We start from the raw sequence: 504 nt of genomic DNA on the forward strand, positions 1-504 counted from the left end.
TTTTTTATGATTATTTGCGAATCGTGTTTGCTCTTCCACAGAAGAGAGGGACGGGGTGAGCAAAGCTCATTAGCATGTAAAGAGATATGCACCAAAACGAGTCGCTGTGAACAGAGCTGTTTTTGACAAGGTAAAAAGGGTATTGTTTTACACGACCACTGTGACCATTTCAAGAATACCCTAAAGAATCATACCAACTTGTGGAAAATGGGCATCCGATGTCCCCTTTGAAGCACAGCCACCACAAAATCAGACTTACTTTAAAATCATTCTGTGGTTAAATACATATTTAAAATCATAACAAGAAATAGTTTAATAGCTATGATACTGTTTTTGAAATCAAATCTTTGCATAGCTATGACAGGAAACACTGGAATCTAACAATGCCTTAGAAAAAACTGTTAATCTTAAAAAAATAAAGCATATACATAAGCATGTTATAAACTTCTGAAACATTGGTGTTTCAATTTATGAAGAACTCAATTAAATCTGTATGTGGGAGTG

Source organism: Sinocyclocheilus rhinocerous, unplaced genomic scaffold, assembly GCF_001515625.1.
Source record: "Sinocyclocheilus rhinocerous isolate Xijiao unplaced genomic scaffold, SAMN03320098_v1.1 scaffold1258, whole genome shotgun sequence".
Lineage (NCBI taxonomy): Eukaryota > Metazoa > Chordata > Actinopteri > Cypriniformes > Cyprinidae > Sinocyclocheilus > Sinocyclocheilus rhinocerous.